Source organism: Panulirus ornatus, chromosome 20 (genome assembly GCF_036320965.1).
Source record: "Panulirus ornatus isolate Po-2019 chromosome 20, ASM3632096v1, whole genome shotgun sequence".
Taxonomy (NCBI): domain Eukaryota; kingdom Metazoa; phylum Arthropoda; class Malacostraca; order Decapoda; family Palinuridae; genus Panulirus; species Panulirus ornatus.
Window position 1 is genome coordinate 78,440,176 of NC_092243.1, and position 19,258 is coordinate 78,459,433.

At 46.0% G+C, this 19,258-nt stretch overlaps 1 protein-coding gene across 1 annotated transcript in view; it reads right to left on the reverse strand.

The window, feature by feature from the left end:
• Positions 1-18,084, reverse strand: part of LOC139756162 (uncharacterized) — an 85,207-nt gene extending 67,123 nt beyond the window's left edge. Inside the window, exon 1 of the mRNA XM_071675343.1 lies at positions 17,861-18,084. The gene's annotated coding sequence lies outside the window, so the exon portion shown is untranslated. The remainder of the gene's footprint in view (positions 1-17,860) is intronic.
• Positions 18,085-19,258: the final 1,174 nt, after the last annotated feature.

Below are 19,258 nucleotides of genomic sequence, written 5' to 3' on the forward strand. Positions count from 1 at the left end.
CTGGCCACCACAATCACCTACCTGGACACCACAATCACCTACCTGGACACCACAAACAATCACCTGCCTGGCCTCCACAATCACTTACCTGGACACCACAGACAATCACCTGCCTGGCCACCACAAACAATCACCTGCCTGGCCACCACAATCACTTACCTGGACACCACAGACAATCACCTGCCTGGCCACCACAAACAATCACCTGCCTGGCCACCACAATCACTTACCTGGACACCACAAACAATCACCTGCCTGGCCACCACAAACAATCACCTGCCTGGCCACCACAATCACCTACCTGGACACCACAATCACCTACCTGGACACCACAAACAATCACCTGCCTGGCCACCACAAACAATCACCTGCCTGGCCACCACAACAATCACCTGCCTGGCCATAACAAGCACCTGCCTGGCCACCACAAAAAATCATCTGCATGGCCACCACAAACAATCACCTGCCTGGCCACCACAAACAATCACCTGCCAAGCCACAACAAACAATCACCTGCCTGGCCACCACAATCACCTGCCTGGCCACCACAAACAAATCACCTGCCAAGCCACAACAAACAATCACCTGCCTGGCCACCACAATCACCTGCCTGGCCACCACAATCACCTCCCTGGTCACCACAAACAACCACCTCCCTGGCCACCACAAACAATCAACTGCCTGGCCACCACAAACAATCACCTCCCTGGCCACCGCAGACAAGCAACTGCATGGCCACCACAATCACCTGCCTGGCCAACACAAACAATCGATTGCCTGGCCAAAACAAACAATCACCTTCCTGACCAACACAGACAAGCAACTGTCTGGCCACCACAAACAATCACCTGCCTGGCCACCACAAACAATCACCTGCCTGGCCACCGAAGACAAGCAACTGCTTGGCCACTACAAACAATCACCTGCCTGGCTACCACAAAGAATCACCTGCCTGGCCACCACAAACACTCACCTGCCTGGCCACCACAAACAATCAACTACCTGGCCACCACACACAATCACCTGCCTGGCCACCACAGACAAGCAACTGCCTTGCCACCACAATCACCTGCCTTGCCACCACAAACAATCACCTGCCTGGCCACAACAAACAATCACCTGCCTTGCCACTACAATCATCTGCTTGGCCACCACAAACAATCAACTGCCTGGCCACCACGAACAATCACCTGCCTGGCCACAACAAACAATCACAAGCCTGGCCACCACAAACAATCACCTGCCTGGCCACCACAGACAAACAACTGCCTGGCCACCACAAACAATCAACTGCCTGGCCACCACAGACAAGTAACTGCCTGGCCATCACATCCAATTAACTGATTGGCCACAACAAACAATTATCTGCCTGGCCACCACAGACGAACAACTGCCTGGCCACCACAAACAATCAACTGCCCGGCCACCACAGACAAGTAACTGTCTGGCCACCACATTCAATTAACTGATTGGCCACAACAGACAATCAACTTGTTGGCCACCACGCACAATCAAACCACTGGCCACCCCAGACAAGCAACTGCCTGGCCACCAGAGACAATCACCTGCCTGGCCAAAACAAACAATCAAGTGCCTGGCCACCACAAACAATTACCTGCCTAGCTACAACAAACAATCACCTGCCTGGCCACCACAATCACCTACCTGGACACCATAGACAAGCAACTGCCTGGAAACCACAAACAATCACCTGCCTGGCCACCACAAACAATCACCTGCCTGGTCACAACAATCACCTGCCTGGCCAAAACAATCACCTGCCTGGCCACCACAATCAACTACCTGGATACCACAAACAATCACCTGCCTGGCCACAACAATCACCTGCCTGGCCAAAACAAACAATCACCTGCCTGGCCACCACAATCAACTAATTGGACACCACAAACAATCAACTGCCTCGCCACCACAAACAATCGCCTGCATGGCCACCAAAATCATCTGCCTGGCCATCACAGACAAGCAACTGCCTGGCCACCACAAACTATCACCTGCCTGGCCACCACAAACAATCAACTGCCTGGCCACCACAGACAAGCATCTATCTTCCTACCACAAACAATCACCTGCCTGGCCACCACAGACAAGCAACTATCTGGCCACAACAAACATTCACCTGTCTGGCCACCACAAACAATCACCTGCCTGGCCACCACAATCATCTGCCTGGCTACCACAAACAATCACCTGCATGGCCACCACAGACAAGCAACTGCCTGGCCACCACAAACAATCACCTGCCAGGCCAACACAAACAATCATCTGCCTGGCAACCACAAACAATCACCTGCCTGGACATCAAAATCACCTACCTGGACACCACAGACAATCACCTGCCTGGCCACCACAAACAATCACCTGCCTGGCTACCACAAACAATCACCTGCCTGGCTACCACAAACAATCACTTGCCTGGCCACCACAGACAAGCAACTGCCTGGCCACCACAAACAATCAACTGCCTGGCCACCACAAACAATCAACTGCCTGACCACAACAAACAATCAACTGGCTGACCACAACAAATAATCAACTGCCTGACCACAACAAACAATCAACTGCCTGGCCACCACATTCAATCAACTGCCTGGCCACTACAAATAATCACCTGCCTACCCACCAAAAACAATCACCTGCCTGGCCACTACAAATAATCACCTGCTTACCCACCAAAAACAATCACCTGCCTGGCCACCACAATCACCTACCTGGACCCACCATAAACAATCACCTGCCTGACCAACGTAATCACCTACCTGGACACCAGAGACAATCACCTGCAAGGCCACCACAAACAATCACCTATCTGGCCACCACAAACAATCACCTACCTGGCCACCACAAACAATCAACTTCCTGGCCACCACAAACAATCACCTACCTGGCCACCACAAACAATCACCCGCCTGGTCACAACAATCACCTGCCTGTCCACCACAATCACCTGCCTGGCCACCACAATCACCTACCTGAACATCACAAACAATCACCTGCCTGGCCACCACAATCGCCTACCTGGACACCACAGACATGCAACTGCCTGGCCAACACAAACAGTCACCTGCCTGGCTACCACAGACAAGCAACTATCTGGCCACCACAAACAATCACCTGCCTGGCCACCACAAACAATCACCTGCCTGGCTTCCATAATCACCTACCTGGACACCACAGACAAGCAACTGCCTGACCACCACAAACAATCAACTGCCTGGCTAACCACAAACAAATACCTGCCTGGCCACAACAAACAATCACCTGCCTGGCCACAACAAACAATCACCTGCCTGGCCACAACAAACAATCACCTGCCTGGCCACAACAAACAATCACCTGCCTGGCCACCAAAAATAATCACCTGCCTGGCCACCACAAACAATCACCTGCCTGGCCAACACAGACAAGCAACTATCTGGCCACCACAAACAATCACCTGCCTGGCCACCACAAACAATCACCTGCCCGGCCAACACGAACAATCACCTGCCTGGCTACCACAGACAAGCAACTATCTGGCCACCACAAACAATCACCTGCCTGGCTTCCACAATCACCTACCTGAACACCACAGACAAGCAACTGCCTGGCCACCACAAACAATCACGTACCTGGCCACTACAAACAATCACCTGCCTGGCCACCACAGACAAGCAACTATCAGGCCACCACAAACAATCACCTGCCTGGCCACCACAAACAATCACCTGCCTGGACACCACAATCACCTACCTGGACACCACAGACAAGCAACTGCCTCGCCACCTCAAACAATCAACTGCCTGGCTAACCACAAACAATCACCTGCCTGGCCACAACAAACAATCACCTGCCTGGCCACAACAAACGATCACCTGCCTGGCCACCATAAACAATCACCTGCCTGGCCACCAAAAACAATCACCTGCCTGGCAACCACAGACAATCACCTGCCTGGTCATCACAATCAACTGCCTGGCCACACCAAACAATCACCTGCCTGGCCACCACAATCACCTGCCCAGCCACAGCAAACAATCACCTGCCTGCCCACCACAGACAAGCAACTGCCGGGCAACCACAAACAATCACCTGCCTGAGAACCAAAAATAATCACCTGCCTGGCCACCATAGACAAGCAACTACCTGGCCACTACGAACAATCAACTGTCTGGCCACCGCAATCACCTGCCTGGCCACCACAAACAATCACCTGCCTGGCCATCACAGACAAGCAATTGCCTGGCCACCACAAACAATCACTTGCCTGACCAACACAAACAATCACTTGCCTAGCCACCACAAACAATCACCTGCCTGGCCACCATAAACAATCACCTGCCTGGCCACCACAATCATCTGCTTGGCCTCCACAATCACATACCTGGACACCACAGACAAGCAACTGCCTGGCCACCCAAAACAATCACCTGCCTGGCCACCACAAACAATCACCTACCTGGCCACCACAAACAATCACCTGCATGGCACCACAATCACCTGCCTGGCCACCACAATCACCTACCTGGACACCACAAACAGTCACCTGCCTGGCCACCACAAACAATCACCTGTCTGGCCACCACAAACAATCACCTGTCTGGCCACCACAAACAATCACCTGCCTGGCCTCCGCAGACAAGCAACTATCTGGCCACCAATAACAATCACCTGCCTGTCCACCAAAAACAATCACCTTCCCGACCACCACAGACAAGCAACTATCTGGCCACCAATAACAATCACCTGCCTGTCCACCAAAAACAATCACCTTCCCGACCACCACAGACAAGCAACTATCTGGCCACCAATAACAATCACCTGCCTGGCCACCACAAACAATCACCTTCCCGGCCACCACAAATAATCACCTGCCTGGCCACCACAATCACATACCTGGACGCCATAGACAAGCAACTGCCTGCCACCACAAACAATCACCTGCCTGGCCACCAAAAACAATTACCTGCCTGGCCAACACAAACAATCACCTGCCTGGCCACCACAAACAATCACCTGCCTGGCTTCCACAATCACCTACCTGGCCACTACAAACAATCACGTTCCTGGCCACTTCAAACAATCACCTGCCTGGCCACCACAAACAATCACCTGCCTGGCCACCACAAACAATCACCTGCCTGGCCACCACAGTCACCTACCTGGACACCCCAAACAATCACCTGCCTGGCCACCACAATCACCTACCTGGACACCACAGACAAGCAACTGCCTGGCAACCACAAACAATCACCTGCCGGGCCACAACAATTAACTGCCTGGCCACCACAGACAAGCAACTATCTGGCCACCACAAACAATCACCTGCCTGACCACCACAAATAATCACCTGCCTGACTTCCACAATCACCTACCTGGCCACTACAAACAATCACGTTCCTGGCCACTACAAACAATCACCTGCCTGGCCACCACAGACAAGCAACTATCAGGGCACCACAAACAATCACCTGCCTGGCCACCACAAACAATCACCTGCTTGGATACCACAATCACCTACCTGGATACCACAATCAATCTCCTGCCTGGCCACCACAGACAAGCAACTACCTCGCCACCACAAATAATCAACTGCCTGGCTACCACAAACAATCGCCTGCCTGGCCACAACAAACAATAAACTGCCTGGCCACCACAGACAAGCAACTGCCTGGCCACCACAAACAATAAACTGCCTGGCTACATCAAACGATCACCTGCCTGGCCACCACAATCACCTGCCTGGCCACCACAAACAATCACCTGCCTGGCCACCACAAACAATCACCTGCTTGGCCACCACAAACAATCACCTGCCTGGCCACAACAGACAAGCAACTGCCTGGCCACCACAAACAATCACCTGCCTGGCCAACACAAGCAATCACCTGCCAGGCCACCACAGACAAGCATCTATCTGGCCACTACAAACAATCAGCTGTCTGGACAACACAAACAATCATCTGCCTAGCCATCACGGACAAGCAGCTATCTGGCCACCACAGACAATGAACTGCCTGGCCAACACTTATAAGCAACTACAACACAGTATCATCCGCGAACTGGCCAATAGCCACCGTATCTCACCGCTACACTCATTCTCTGCACTGCTTTTCCCTAGTTTTTTTTCATCTCACTTATTACTCCATCCATGGAAAGGAGGGTTGTGTGAGGAAGTACCAGGAGAGATTGAGTGTAGAATGGCAAAAGATGAGAACAAATGACGCAAGGGGAGTGGGTGAGGAATGGTATGTATTTAGGGAAGCAGTGATGGCTTGTGCAAAAGATGCATATGGCATGAGAAAGGTGGGAGGTGGGCAGATAAGAAAGGGTAGTGAGTGGTGGGATGAAGTAAGATTGTTAGTGAAAGAGAAGAGATAGGCATTTGAACAATTTTTGCAGGGAAGTAGTGCAAATGGCTGTGAGATGTATAAAAGAAAACAGCAAGAGGTCAAGATAAAGGCGCAAGAGGGGAAAAAGAGGGCAAATGTGAGTTGGGGTGAGAGAGTATCATTAAATTTTAGGGAGAATAAAAAGATGTTTTGGAAGAAGATAAATAAATTGCGTAAGAGAAGAGAACAAATGAAAACATCGGTGAAGGGGGCAAATGGGGAGGTAATAACAAGTAGTGATGAAGTGAGAAGGAGATGGAGTGAGTATTTTCAAGGTTTGTTGAATGTGTTTGATGACAGAGGGCAGATATAGGGTATTTTGGGTGGGGTGGTGTGTCAAGTGAGAGGATCAGGGAGAATGTTTGGTAAACAGAGAAGAAATATTCAAAGCTGCGGAAGATGAAAGCCGGCAAGGTGGAGGGTCAGGATGGTAATACAGTGGAATTTATCAAAAAAGGGGGTGACTGTGTTGTTGATTGGTTGGTAAAGATATTCAGCGTATGTATGGATCATGGTGAAGTGCCTGAGGATTAGTGGAATGCATGCATAGTACCACTGTGCAAAGACAAAGGGGATAAAGGCGAGTGTTCAAATTATAGAGGCATAAGTTTGTTGAGATGGAGTGAGTATTTTGAAGGTTTGTTGAATGTGTTTGATGACAGAGTGGCAGATAAGGGTGTTTTGGTCGAGGTGGTGTGCAAAGTGAGAGGGTTAGGGAAAATGATTTGGTAAACAGAGAAGAGGTAGTAAAAGCTTTGCGGAAGATGAAAGCCGGCAAGGCAGCAGGTTTGGATGGTATTGCAGTGGAATTTATTAAAAAAGGGGGTGACTGTATTATTGACTGGTTGGTAAGGTTATTTAATGTATGTATGACTCATGGTGAGGTGCCTGAGGATTGGCGGAATGCGTGCATAGTGCCATTGTACAAAGGCAAAGGGGATAAGAGTGAGTGCTAAAATTACAGAGGTATAAGTTTGTTGAGTATTCCTGGGAAATTATATGGGAGAGTATTGATTGAGAGGGTGAAGACATGTACAGAGCATCAGATTGGGGAAGAGCAGTGTGGTTTCAGAAGTGGTAGAGGATGTGTGGATCAGGTGTTTGCTTTGAAGAATGTATGTGAGAAATACTTAGAAAAGCAAATGGATTTGTATGTAGCATTTATGGATCTGGAGAAGGCATATGATAGAGTTGATAGAGATGCTCTGTGGAAGGTATTAAGAATATATGGTGTGGGAGGCAAGTTGTTAGAAGCAGTGAAAAGTTTTTATCGAGGATGTAAGGCATGTGTACATGTAGGAAGAGAGGAAAGTGATTGGTTCTCAGTGAATGTAGGTTTGCAGCAGGGGTGTGTGATGTCTCCATGGTTGTTTAATTTGTTTATGGATGGGGTTGTTAGGGAGGTGAATGCAAGAGTTTTGGAAAGAGGGGCAAGTATGAAGTCTGTTGGGGATGAGAGAGCTTGGGAAGTGAGTCAGTTGTTGTTCGCTGATGATACAGTGCTGGTGGCTGATTCATGTGAGAAACTGCAGAAGCTGGTGACTGAGTTTGGTAAAGTGTGTAAAAGAAGAAAGTTAAGAGTAAATGTAAATAAGAGCAAGGTTATTAGGTACAGTAGGGTTGAGGGTCAAGTCAATTGGGAGGTAAGTTTGAATGGAGAAAAACTGAAGGAAGAAAGTGTTTTAGATATCTGGGAGTGGATCTGGCAGCGGATGGAACCATGGAAGCGGAAGTGGATCATAGGGTGGGGGAGGGGGCGAAAATCCTGGGAGCCTTGAAGAATGTGTGGAAGTCGAGAACATTATCTCAGAAATCAAAAATGGGTATGTTTGAAGGAATACTGGTTCCAACAATGTTGTATGGTTGCGAGGCGTGGGCTATGGATAGAGTTGTGCGCAGGAGGATGGATGTGCTGGAAATGAGATGTTTGAGGACAATGTGTGGTGTGAGGTGGTTTGATCGAGTAAGTAACGTAAGGGTAAGAGAGATGTGTGGAAATAAAAAGAGCGTGATTGAGAGAGCAGAAGAGGGTGTTTTCAAATGGTTTGGGCACATGGAGAGAATGAGTGAGGAAAGATTGACCAAGAGGATATATGTGTCGGAGGTGGAGGGAACGAGGAGAAGTGGGAGACCAAATTGGAGGTGGAAAGATGGAGTGAAAAAGATTTTGTGTGATCGGGGCCTGAACATGCAGGAGGGTGAAAGGAGGGCAAGGAATAGAGTGAATTGGATCGATGTGGTATACCGGGGTTGACATGCTGTCAGTGGATTGAATCAGGGCATGTGAAGCGTCTGGGGTAAACCATAGAAAGCTGTGTAGGTATGTATATTTGTGTGTGTGGACGTATGTATATACATGTGTATGGGGGTGGGTTGGGCCATTTCTTTCGTCTGTTTCCTTGCGCTACCTCGCAAACGCGGGAGACAGCGACAAAGCAAAAAAAAAAAAAAAAGTTTGTTGAGTATTCCTGGGAAATTGTCAGGGAGGATATTGATTGAGAGGGTAAATGCATGTACAAAGCATCAGATTGGGGAGGAGCAGTGTGGTTTCAGAAGTGGTATAGGATGTGTTGGTCAGGTGTTTGCTTTGAAGACTGTACATGAGAAATACTTAGAAAAACAGATGGATTTGTATGTAGCATCTATGGATCTGAAGAAGGAATATGATAGGGTTGATAGAGATGCTTTGTGGAAGATTTTAAGAGTATATGGTGTGGGAGGCAAGTTGCTAGAAGCAGTGAAAAGTTTTTACCAAGGATGTAAGGCATGTGTACACGTAGGAAGAGAGGAAAGTGATTGGTTCCCTGTGAATGTCGGTTTGCGGAAGGGGTGCGCGATGTTTCCATGGTTGTTTAATTGGTTTATGGATGGGGTGGTTAGGAAGGTGAACGCAAGAGCTTTGGAGAGAGGGGCAAGTATGCAGTCTGTTCTGGTTGAGAGGGCTTGGGAAAAGAGTCAGTTGTTGTTCACTGATGATACAGCTCTGGTGGCTGATTTGGGTGAGAAACTGCAAAGGTCGGTGACTGACTTTGGAAAAGTATGTGAAAGGAGAAAGTTGAGAGTAAATGTGAATAAGAGCAAGGTTATTAGGTTCAGTAGGGTTGAGGGACAAGTTAACTGGGAGGTAAATTTGAATGGAGAAAAAATGGAGGAAGTGAAGTGTTTTAGATGTCGGGGAGTGGACTTAACAGCAGATGGAACCATGGAAGCAGAAGTGTGTCACAGGGTGAGAGAGGGGGCAAAGGTTCTGGGAGCATTGAAAAATGTGTGGAAGGCGAGAACATTGTCTCAGAGAGCAAAAATGGATGTGTTTGAAGGAACTGTTGTTCCAACAATGTTACATGGTTGTGAGTCATGGGCGATAGATAAGGTTGTGCGGAGGAGAGTAGATGTGTTGGAAATGAGATGTTTGAGGACAATATGAGGAGTGAGGTGGTTTGATCGAGAAAGTAATGAAAGGGTAATAGAGATGTGTGGTAACAGAAAGTGAATGATTGAGAGAGCAGAACAGGGTGTGTTGAAATGGTTTGGACACATGGAGAGAATGAGTGAGGAAAGATTGACAAAAAGGATATATGTGTCAGAGGTGGAGGGAAGAAAGAGAAGCGGTAGACCAAATTGGAGGTTGAAGGATGGAATAAAAAAGATTTTGAGCAATCAGGGCCTGAACATACAGGAGGGTGAAAGGCATGCAAGAAATAGAGTAAATTGGAACAATGTGGTAAACCTGGAACGAAGTGCTGTCAATGGATTGAACCAGGGCATGTGAAGCGTCTGGGGTAAACCATGGAAAGTTTTGCAGCTAGAGACTGACTGTGGCCTTTATTGTCTTTTCCTGGTAGGGGTTGGGGGGATGCTATTTCATGTGCGGCAGGGTGGCAACGGAAATGGATGAAGGCAGCAAGTATGAATATGTACATGTGTACATATAACACTGTTGGAACCACTATTCTTTCAAACATACCCATTTTTGCTTTCGAGATAATGTTCTCACCTTCCACACATTTTCAATGCTCCCAGAACTTTCGCCCCCTCCCCCACCCTGTGAATCACTTCCACTCCCATGGTTCCATCCACTGCCAAATTCACTCCCAGATACCTAAAACATTTCATTTCCTCCAGTTTTTCTCCATTCAAACTTACCTCCCAATCGACTTGTCCCTCAACCCTACTGTACCTAATAACCTTGCCCTTATTCACATTTACTCTCAGCTCTCTTCTTTCAAACACTTTACCAAACTCAGTCACCAGCTTCTACAGCTTCTCAACCGAATCAGCCAACAGCGCTATATCATCAGCGAACAACTGACTCACTTCCCAAGCTCTCTCATCCACAACAGACTGCATACTTGCCCCTGTCTCCAAAACTCTTGCTTTCACCTCCCTAACAACCCCATCCATAAACAAATAAAACAATCATGGAGACATTTCACACTCCTGCTGCAAACCGACATTCACTAAGAACCATCACACAGCCTTGCTTCACACGTACATGTATACCACACCTTTCACTCAGCTCTCCACCCACCCTTATACATGCATTTGTTCCTCTATAAAAGGCTTTCACCCCATCCAACAGTTGTCCCCTATACCATATATCCATAACACATCCCACAAATCCCCTATAAAAGGCTTTCACATCATCCAACAGTCATCCCCTATACCATATACTCATAACACATCCCACAGAACATTCCATTGTGTCATATATTTTCTCCAGATCCATAAAAGCTACATGCAACTTCCTACCTTTCACTAAATACTTTTCCACGGTCATCTTTACTACAAAAATTTGATCCACACATCCCCTACCTTCTGCAAAACCCCCGTGCTCTTCACTTATTCTGCATTCAGTAACTTCCATCACGCTGTCATACACTTTTTCTGGTACACTTAAGGCTTATTCCCCATTAATTACTCCATACATTCTTAGCACCTTTTCCTTTGAATAAAGGAATGCTAACAGCTTTCACCTAATCCTCTGGCATAACCTTATTTCCATACTAAATTACATATACTTTAAGATGCATTAGCTCTATCACACTTTCTCCTCCATATTTCAGCATTTCAGCCATAATCCCATCTACTCCAACTGCCTTTCCTACCTTCAGCCTCATTATTGTGCTTCTTACCTTCCTTTTTGCTATAGGCCTTGCACTTGCATCCTCTTCCTTCCCTCCTTCATACCCACCCATATAACTGCTGCCTTCCCTTCTCCCAAATTCATCATTCTTTAAAATACCCTTCTATCTTCCTTTCACTTCCTTCTTTTGATTCAGCAACTCCCCTTCCTTACTTCTCACAACACTTCCACTCTTTCATCCACCTCTCTCCTTTTTCACCTCCTTCCAGTAGAGTTTTTTATTACCTTAAAACTTTCCACTTCATTTCCTTCTAAAATCTTCATCTACTCTTTTCTTTGCTTTCCTCTATCAACTTCTTAACATTCCACTTACTTATTTTGTGTTCTTCCCTCCTCCTTTGCTGAACTTCCATTGGTATGTTCTCACTGAGCAATCTACCACATGCTTTTTTCTTCTCTTTCACAGCATTTCTAATCTCTTCTGTCCATCATGCATTGCCCTTTTTATTCCTGTATCTCACTATCTTGTCTCCAACCACTGACTCTACAACCTTTAATAGTTTTTCTCTAAACGTTTCAAACACTACATTCCTACATGCACTGCATTTCCATCTTGTTTGCCATCCTCTTTACCTCTCCATTCTTCCTTACACCATACCTCTCTATTCTTTCTTACACCATACCTCTCCATTCTTCCTTACACCATACCTCTCCATTCTTCCTTACACCATACCTCTCCATTCTTCCTTACATGATACTTCCTCTTCTCCCTGATAATCATCCCCACAATAACTGCAAAATGATGTCATGAAAGAATCCACTCACAACTCTAGCATCTAGTATGGCCTTTCTCAATCTTTCATCCACTGCAACATAATCAATCAAAGCCTATCACTCTTTTCTTCCAACATTCCTCAACCATGTATATCTGTGGGTCATTTTGTGCTGAAGAAAGGTGTTTGCAAGGAATACACTTTTCTCAGCACTAATATCCACCAGATAACTTCCATTCTCATTTATTCCAATGGACTCCCCATTTACCAACTATCTCACCAATTTCATCATTCATCTCATCCCACTTTCACATTCATATCACCCAATATGACCACATTTCTCTCATTCTCAAAACCGTTTATACAGTCATTCAAATTTCTCCACAAAAGCTTCATTTCATGCTTACCTTGTAGTCTTCATATTCATATACTCATGCATACTTCACAATCCCAATCTTTCCTTTCACCCACATTTTACTTGATCCATTCCATTCATGCTCTGTAACACCCTCCCATACTCTTGGTGATAGCAGAATTGTACATCCTTCTTTTCCTCTCCCCCAACAATTTTCACTCATTCTTGTCCATATCACACCTCCTTCCATGCCCTCCTATAACTTACATTCATCTTCTCAACTTTCACTCCACACACCCTGCCTAGGAATTGGGTTTCCCCAATCCCTAGTTCATCCAAACCAAAACGTTTAAATATCTTAATAATCTCCCTCCTTTTACTCTCACCACTCATCCCAATCACATTCAGTACCATTATCCTCAGTGTACAGTGAATCATAAGAATCAATATCCATTTCTCTAAGTGTGATTGCCTGTAGTCTGTTGTGTAAGTATAGTAAGACATCAGCAACTAATTTGTAAAGCATGTTTTGAGAAGAAATTATGCCCTAGGATTGCTAACTTCTAATCAGGGCATTTTTGCAAAATTTATCCTGATCCCTACCATCAGCCTTTTCTGATAGTATGAGATGTCCATTCATCACATTTTAGTTGAATACTTCTGGTACTGGTGTCAGGCAAGTCAATGTTTCACTCAAAACATGCTGGTGTCTGAGTTTGGGAAATTGGGTTAAACTTGGAAGCTTAGAGTTAACATTAACAAGAGTAAGGTTGCAAGGGCAAGGTTGCAAGTTGCATGGGTGCAAGGGCAGATAGTATGAGCATTCATATATGCTTAAGCATGCACTTTTTCTAAAGCTGGTATACCCAATCATGTTCTTTTTTAGCACATTTCATATACACAAGGTACTCATGCCCTCCAAGTGAAACTGAGTGGGCAAGACCTTAAGAAGCGGAAGGTTATAGATACCTAGGAGTGAACACGAAACCAAATGGAACCACAGGGACTGAAGGAGTTACAAGATCAGAGAGAGGGCTATAATCCTGGGTGCATTAGGGAGTGTGTGAAAGAAATTAGGTGTTTGTTAGTGTAAAGACAGGTACATCTAAAGGTCTAGTAGCCCAAAAGTGTTGTATGGTTAAGTCTTGGGCCCTAAATGCAAGAGAATGTTAGATAGAGGATGCATTGGAAATGAAATACCTGAAGACAGTTTATGGTGTAAGATGGGTTGTCAAGTATGAAATGAGAGTGTAAAAGCACATGACAGAGTTAAGTGAAATGCTCTTTGGGAAATAATAAACCTATATAGGATAAGGGGATAACGGTTAGTTTGAATGCCTCCTATAAAACAGCAAATGCATGTGTACGCATGGATGGAGAGTTGAGTGAGAGTTTCAGTATACATGTGGGTGTGAAGAAGAGCTGTGCAATGTCACCATGGCTCTTTAACAAATACATGGATAGAGTGATGAGAGAAGTTAAAACAATATTAGGAAAACAGGGTGCAAAGATGAAATGTGACAGTGAGACATGGTTGTTAGTGACAAGTCTGTGTACAGATGATAATCACATAATATGTTGTTTGCTGAGGGTGAAGAGGAATTGCAGAAGATTATAGGAGTTTTATGATGTGTGTAAGCATAAGTGACTGAAAGTACATACAAGTATAAGTAAAATCAGGAACTTTATATAGAGTGAGGGAAGAAAGTGCACTTATCTGTCTTATGGATACGGGAGAAGAAAGACTGGATGAAGTGAGAGAATTTAGGTGGTTAGGAGCAATGCCTGGGGCAGGGGAGAAAGAATTCTACCTCTGTAACACATGTGTATCATAGTCGAATAAAGAGGGCAAGAATGTGTGTGTGTGTGTGTGTGTGTGTGTGTTTGATGTGTGCATGTGTGTGTGTGTGTGTGTGTGTGTGTGTGTGTGTGTGTGTGTGTGTTTAGAGGAGGGGGACCTGGCTGGCTAAGAGAAAAAAATTTGTATTTCAATTCCCATAAGAAGGAACAGAAGAAGGAACCAAGAAGGGAGTGCTCTCCCTCCTTCAAGGCTTAGGCTAAGGTGTCTAAATATAGGTGTATGTAACCAAGACGAGAATAGAGGAGAGATAAGTAGTATGCTTAAGGAAAGAAATGTGGATGTTCTGGCTCTATGAAATGAAGTTCAAGGGTAAAGGGGAAGAATGGTTTGGAAATGTCTTGGGAGTAAAGTCAGGGTTGGTGTGAGGACAAGAGATAAGGAAGGAGTAGCACTACTCCTGAAGTAGTTGTGGGAGTGTGTGACAGTGTAAGGAAGTAAATTGATGTGGTTAAAACTAAAAATGGATGGAGAGAGATGGTTGATTATTGGTGCTTAAGCACCTGGTCTTGAAAAGAAAGATCTTGAGAGGCAAGTGTTTTGGGAGCAGCTGATGAGTGTGTCAGCAGTTTTAGTGCATGAGACTGGGTATTAATGAAGAGTGATTTAAATGTGAAGGTGAGTAATGTGGTAGATGAGGGTATAATTGGTGTATATGGGGTAGTTAGAGTTGTGAATGGAAATGGTGATGAGCTTGTGGATTTGTGTGCTGAAAAAGACTGGTGACTGGGAATTCCTGGTTTAAAAAGACAGATATATACAAACATCTGTATGTGAACAGAAGAGATGGTCAAAGGGCATTATTACATTACATTAATTGATAGGCATGTAAAAGAGAGACTTTTGGAGGACAATGTGCTGAGAGGGGCACCTGGTGGGATGTCTGACCACTATCTTGGGGAGGCGAAGGTGAACATTTGTAGAAGTTTTTAAAAAAAAAAAGAGAAAATGTCGGGGAGAAGAGAGTAGTGACAGTAGGTGAGCTTGGAGACTTGTGTGAGGAAGTACCAGGAGACATTGAGTGTAGAATGGCAAAAGGTGAGAGCAAATGACATGAGGGGAGTGGGTGAGGAATAGGTTTTATTTAGGTAAGCAGTGATGTCATGATGCAAGAGATGCATGTGGCATGAGAAAAGAGGGAGGTGGGCAGATAAGAAAGGGTAGTGAGTGGTGGGATGAAGAAATAAAGTTGTCATTGAAAGAAAAAGTGAGGTGTTTGGACGATACTTCCAAGGAAGGCGTACAAATGACCAGGAGACTTATATGAGAAAGCGGCAGAGGTCAACAGTAAGGTGGAAAGGTTGATAAAGAGGAAAAATGAGAGTTGGGATGAGACAGTATCATTACACTTTAAGGGGAATAAAAAGATATTTTGGAAGAAGGTAAATAACTTATATAAGACAAGAGAACAAATAGGAACATTGGTGAATGGGGCAAGGGGGGGAAGTGATAACAGGTAGTGATGAAGTGAGGAAGAGATGGAGCGAGTTTCTTGAAGTTTTCTTGAATGTGTTTGATGATACAGTGGCAGGTTTAGGGTGTTTTGGTCAGGGTGGTGTGCAAAGAGAGTGTGTCAGAGAAAGTAGTTTGGTGAAGAGAGAGGAGGTGGTGAAAGCCTTGCAGAAGATGAAATCCAGCAAGGCGGCAGGTTTGGATGGTATTGCAGTTGAATATATTAAGAAGTTGGGTAACTTTGTTCCTGACTGGTTGGTAAGGATATTCAATGTATGTATGGATCATGGTGAAGTGTCTCAGGATTGGCAGAATGCATGCATGGCGACATTGTACAAAGGCAAAGGAGATATAGGTGAGTGTTTAAACTACAGAGGTATAACTTCGTTGAGTATTCCTGGAAAATTGTATGGGAGGGTATTGACTGAGAGGGTAAAGGTATGTACAGATCAGCAGATTGTCAAGGAGTAGCATGGTTTCAGAAATGGTAGAGGATGTGTGGATCAGGTGTTTGTTTTGAAGAATGTGTGTGAGAAATACTTAGAAAAACAGATGGATCCATATGTAGCATTAATGGATCTGGAGAAGGTATAGGGTTGATAGAGACACTTTGTGGAAGGTCTTAAGAATATATATATATGGTGTGGGAAGTAAGCTTCTAGAAGCAGAGAACTTTTTATCAGGGGTGTAAGGCATGTGTACGAGTAGGAAGAGAGGATAGTGATTGATCCCAGTGAATGTTGGTCTGTGGCAGGGGTGTGTTATGTCCCCATGGTTTAATTTGTCTATGGATAGGGTGGTTAGGGAGGTAAATGCAAGAGTTTTGGAGAAAGGGGCAAGCATGCAGTTTTTTGGGGATGTGAGGGTTTGGGAAGTAACTCAAGTGTTGTTTGCCAATATTACAGCACTGGTGGCTGATTTGAGTGAGAACCACTGAATTTGGTGATGTGAATTTGGAAAAGTGTGTGAAAGGAGAGTAAATAAGAATAAGAGCAAGGTTCTTGGGTTCAGTAGGGCTGAAGGACAAAGTAGCTGGGACATAAGTCTGCATGGAGAAAAATTGGAGGAAGAAGTGTTTTAGATATCCGGGAGTGGACTTAGCAGTGAATGGAACCATGGAAGTAAAAATGAGACATAGGGTGAGGGAGGGGGCAAAGGTTCTGGGAGCGATAAAGAATGTGTGGAGAGATCATTATCCTGAAGAGCAAAAATGAGTATGTTTGAAGAATCAGTAGTTCCCACAATATTACATGGTAGTGAGGTATGGACCATAGATAGGGTTGTATGGAGGAGGGTGGATGTGTTGGAAATTAAATGTTTGAGGACAATATGTGGTGTGAGGTGGTTTGATCGAGTAAGTAATGAAAGGGTGAGAGAGATGTGTGGAAATAAAAAGAATGTGGTTCAGATGTAAGACTCATGCACACTTGCCATTAATTTTTCATTAGCTATTAGTTTTTATCATCATACTGTGAGTTACATATAGTTAGATGCATTGCATAGAATGTTCCCACAGGCTCACTGTTCTCACGGGTCACTGTTAATCAGGATGTTTGAACACGTACGAGATGATCTGTTCTTTGAACACGTATGAGCTGATCTGTTGTTTGAACACGTTGAATAGGTGGTGACGTACTCCAGTGTAACCCCTGCCAGTGTTACCTGAGGGGACACAGCCAGCCTCATCACACCATTCACGAGAGTGTGTCATTGTGTGTCATAAGACTATAGCCCAGAGTACTACAGATGTACATACATATTTTTTTAATAATTCTACAAAGGCCGCCTCATCTTCACTGAGTACCACAAATGAAGAGGACCCGATCTCCTACCTATCAACTCAACCTTACAAATGGTGGCAGCAATGTAAAAACCCACGTGACCAAGGGCGACCGTCACATCTACTACAGATTTCTACACCAGATGTTCCCAGCATTCATACAAGCCTACCTGACACAGTCCTGGCGCTCGCTCATGAAGACGTTAAGGGCGGAACCCACAGCTGGCTATGTGATCCATCACGCGTTTACCTCCCTGCATTGAAGATACGCCTTTATTGTACTGCTGACACTCTGTCGCTTGCAAGGGAAATCAACACAGCGCCACAGTCGTGCAGTGCTGTCATCACATCAACACAGCACCACAGACGGGCAGTGCTGTCATCACATCAACACAGCGCCATAGTCAGGCAGTGCCGTAATCACATCAACACAGCACCATAGTCAGGCAGTGCCGTCATAATCACATCAACACAGTGCCACAGTCATACAGTGGTCATCACATCAACACAGCGCCACAGTCGTGCAGTGGTCATCACATCAACACAGCACCACAGTCGTGCAGTGGTCATCACATCAACACATCGCCATAGTCAGGCAGTGTTGTCATCACATCAACACAGCGCCACAGTCATGTAGTGTCGTCATCACATCAACACAGCACCACAGTTGTGCAGTCTGTCATCACATCAACAGCGCCACAGTCGTGCAGTGTTGTCATCACATCAACACAGCGCCACAGTCGTGCAGTCTGTCATCACCAACACAGCGCCACGGTCGGGCAGTCCTGTCATCACATCAACACAGCACCACAGTCGGGCAGTCCTGTCATCACATCAACACAGCGCCAGTCGGGCAGTGCTGTCATCACATCAATACAATGCCACAGTTGGGCAGTCCTGTCATCACATCAACACAGCACCACGGTCTGGCAGTGCTGTCATCACATCAACACAGCGCCACAGTCGTGCAGTTTGTCATCACCAACACAGTGCCACAGTCGGGCAGTCCTGTCATCACATCAACACAGCGCCACAGACGGGCAGTGCTGTCATCACATCAACACAGCGCCACAGTCGTGCAGTGTGTCATCACATCAACACAGCACCACAGTCGGGCAGTCCTCTCATCACATCAATACAGCGCCACGGTCGGGCAGTCCTGTCATCACATCAACACAGCGCCACAGTCGTGCAGTGGTCATCACATCAACACATCGCCATAGTCAGGCAGTGTTGTCATCACATCAACACAGCGCCACAGTCGTGTAGTGTCGTCATCACATCAACACAGCACCACAGTCGTGCAGTCTGTCATCACATCAACACAGCGCCACAGTCGTGCAGTGTAGTCATCACATCAACACAGCGCCACAGTCGTGCAGTCTGTCATCACCAACACAGCGCCACGGTCGGGCAGTCCTGTCATCACATCAACACAGCACCACAGTCGGGCAGTCCTTTCATCACATCAACACAGCGCCATCGGGCAGTGCTGTCATCACATCAATACAACGCCACAGTCGGGCAGTCCTGTCATCACATCAACACAGCACCACGGTCTGGCAGTG